General features: G+C 40.5%; 1 pseudogene; it reads right to left on the bottom strand.

The window, feature by feature from the left end:
* Nucleotides 1–643: 643 nt before the first annotated feature.
* On the bottom strand, nucleotides 644–739 carry LOC143828086 (U6 spliceosomal RNA; annotated as a pseudogene).
* Nucleotides 740–3,950: the final 3,211 nt, after the last annotated feature.

The following is a 3,950-nucleotide window of genomic DNA, read 5'->3' as shown; positions in this document are numbered from 1 at the left end:
TGCTCCAAGCCAGAGCATGTGTTAAGCTGCAGGAAAGGTACATGAGCATGATCCAAAGAATGCCTTGAAGCATCTTACCTTTGGGCAATTCTGATGGAGAACATTGGATAAAGCTGCAGCTCATTATGTCGTTTACAAACCATTTGTATTTCCTGAACATTATGAAGAAATATGAGGAAGTAACAGGTTCTGAAATGTTAATCTAACTTAATTAGTGTACGGCAGCTGGATGACCTAATTAGAACATGCATTATCAGTGCAGCTGCAAATCCTGCCAAACTTGGGACAAGAAATCTTTTCATGAACTCCCTCAAAAGGGTCTGAATGCTGTTACTTGAATTTCTGGGTTATAAATCTCCTGAAAAGTTTTGGAAAATTTGTTATTACTCGTTTGAACTAATGTTTTCTAGATTTGTTTGATCCCAAATCTTAAATTATGATAAATAAAATAAGATTTGATTCAAATGGGTAGCCATGTTGGTCTGAAGTAGCACAAAAACTGGACTCTGATTTTATTAAAATAAGATTTGTTCATTATGATTTCCATTCTTTTTTGAAAATCAGAGAATTTTAACTAATGCCTGAAAATGCAATTAAGAAAGAAGGTATTCATAGTAATGATTGGAGTGGGAAATGTAGTCCTAAGAATTGCATGCAAGGATATGGAAAGATTTTGTACAGAGGCCATGCTGAACTTCTCTGTATTGTTCCAATTTTAGTACATATGCTGCCAAAGCGAGGAGCTTCACTTTCACTTACTCATAATTGTAAGCAGGAGTGTGCATGCACCTGCAGGAACAAAGGGGAAGATGTTTTGTTCGACTGATTTATCGCCTAATATGACTATGTAACAGGCCTCTTGTGGCGCAGAGTGGTAAGGCAGCCGTCTGAAAGCTTTGCCCATGAGGCTGGGAGTTCAATCCCAGCAGCCGGCTCAAGGTTGACTCAGCCTTCCATCCTTCCGAGGTCGGTAAAATGAGTACCCAGCTTGCTGGGGGGTAAACGGTAATGACTGGGGAAGGCACTGGCAAACCACCCCGTATTGAGTCTGCCATGAAAACGCTGGAGGGCGTCACCCCAAGGGTCAGACATGACTCGGTGCTTGCACAGGGGATACCTTTACCTTTACCTTTATGACTATGTAACCATTGCATAAAAACTGTCGTCTCTGAGCATTGGTCACAGCACCCTGAGACTCTCTTCTCCAAGCTGCCAGCCCAGATGTTTGCTTGGCCAAATAAACTTCTGTTCTTTTGGAACCAACCTCCATCTTGGTCTCCTGCAATTGGCTTGGGCAGAATATGATCCCAACATTTCAAAACCAATGCCTTGTTAACCAAATAACACTTGCAGGGGAAGGGGATGTGTTTACTGTCCTGGCTCAGACAGACCTTTCACTGAGCCACTTCCATTTTGTGACAGTCTTTCAGAGCTACAGCTCCTTTAAGAAGTCATACAGGAAGTAACCACTCTAGTTACCTCACTAAGACTGTTTATGCACTGGAGGTTTCATGCCTGGCTGCAGGCTGGAGTTTTAGTCATGACAGGTTGCCCCACCTCTTCCTGCACCCACATGGGGGAACATTTGGCCCAGTGTGTCTCATCTGCCCCGATTTTTGCTCCTGCATGGGAGCTGGGGCAATGAAGTTCCCAGTGCATAAACGGTCAAAGGGGCCTGCTCTATGGCGCACTAGCCCTTTACTCCGAGATAAACAACTACTACAGATAACTGTTTGATAAACTATAATTTCAGCTATCTATTATTAGAAAATGTGCTTTTGGCTGCTGATGTCAATAAAACCAGTAAAGACACATTCCTGCACTTTGTAGTTAATCGAATATGGAAGAAATAACAGGTTCTAAGCTGGGAAAATAATAAAAGCTGGGGTTTTAACCCCACTTTTCACTTTTCAAAGGAGTACCAAAGTGGCTTACATACACCTTTCCCTTCATCTCCCCACAACAGACACCTTGTGAGGTAGGTGGAGCTTAAAGAGTTCTACCAGAACTGATCTGCAAGAACAGCCCTAAGAGAACTATGACTAACCCTAGGTCACCTAGCTGGCTGCACATGGAGGAGTGAGGGATCAAACCCAGTTCTCTTAACCACTACACTATACCAGCCTTCCTCCTGGAAGTTAACAACTCAGTCCAACACAGAATTAAGCACACAATTCTGTTGAAGCCAGCAGGCTTAAATATGCTTGATTTTAAGATAGTCCCTTGTTTCCAGGTATGGGTAATAGACATTTGTGGTATGTTTAGGGAAAGAGCTATAGCCCTTCTGTCTCTATCCAAATTCATCCCTGCAAGAAGGAAAGATGAACCAAATGGAGGAGTTATGGATTTATAGTAAAATTATTAAAGTTTTATAAAAGGCTTAGAAGTGAGTTGCTCATAAAAATCCCAGGAATCCCTGTGTGTTTTGAACCTAAGCTCTCCTTCTGTAGAACTGTAGAATAGTAATGAAAGCTTTAATTCCCCAGACGAAAAGTTTATGAGATTTTTATAAGAGTTTAATATTTTTGCAGTAAATCTTATGTGCAGCACTTTTGTATTTTGCCTTCTGAATTTTTGATTGATTGGTGCTGCCCTTTTGTTCTTATCTTAATGCCCTCCCAATGCCACTTATCTTAAATTTTCTCAACCCTAGCCTTCACCAAGCAATCACATGAAATATCAAGAATAATCCAAAATATATTTTATGTGAATGTGTTCATTTTTGTTCTCATATATACTGACTTACAGTATTTCATATGTTCTCCTACAGTGATGGTTTTACCACATTGACTTGTTGCCATAATCCTTCATGTCAATAATAGATGTACTGAAACTCCTGGTGTTGCAAACATTAAAAGAAGAACACAAGAACTGCCTTGTTGGGTAAATTGGTCAGATTCGGTCCATCTAATTTTGGTCTGAAACGGTAGCTAATCATTTGTCCTTGGGAAGCTCACAAGCATGTATTATGAAGGTTGTTACCCATGAAGTTCATCCTACAGAATCTTGTTATCCGAGAAAGGTATAATAATTTTTAACATATAGGTTACTTTATGGGTTTGGATTCTGAATGTAACTTCAATGGCACACGGCACAGAGTATAAAGGAAATACATGTGATTTGTGTGTTCTCTTTTTAAAATCTTTGTAATCTCTAAACTTCAACTTTTATATCTGTTGAATCTGTATTAAGAACCTGTAATTCTGATCCTAGAAGAACATATAAGATCTAAACATGGATATTTATTACTAATTGTTATTACATGGTGTAATAAAGACATGTAGGCTACAAGAAGTACAAACCCCTTAATGTTCATGACATAATGTCTGACTTGAACCAGTGATTCCTATAGGAATTATATGTTCCCAGGGTGATCTCCAAAACTTGGGTAGTATTTTAATTTTTTCTAGGCAAACTATCCTCTATCCTGAAGATAAATCTCAAATTCTAGAATCTACTTCAGGTCTTTAAAATTGTAGCACACTGCAAATTGTAGCACCCCACATCAGGCACAAGGGTATTGTATGGTTTCCTTAGGTACTATCATCACTATAAACATAACAAAGCTCAAGTTGACAACTCATTCCCAACCTGATTGGGCATCCCTGGGGGTATGCCACTGGGAGAGAGAGTGTTCTGCCAATGAGGGCCAATAAGTTCAAATTTCACTCTGCCAAAGAGGGCAAATCAGGTAAAATTGCAGGCAGGCAACACAATCCATACCTGATTGGCCCTCCCTTAGTGTGTGCTCCCAATAGGGACAAAGCAGTCTACCAATGAGGGCCAATCAGCTCAAATCGCATTTAGACAACTCTCTCCCTGCCTGATTGCCCCCCTAGAGATATTCCCCCAGTAAGAGATGGCCATCATCCAGGAATGGCCCTCTCTGGTAATTTAGCCCCAATCAGGAGGGAGCCTCATTGAATTGCTCCAAGAAGCCATTGGCCAGG

This window comes from Paroedura picta, chromosome 1, assembly GCF_049243985.1.
Source record: "Paroedura picta isolate Pp20150507F chromosome 1, Ppicta_v3.0, whole genome shotgun sequence".
Classification (NCBI taxonomy): Eukaryota; Metazoa; Chordata; class Lepidosauria; order Squamata; family Gekkonidae; genus Paroedura; species Paroedura picta.
Note: the sequence above shows the minus strand (reverse complement) of the source record. Positions and strands in the feature narration are given on the sequence as shown.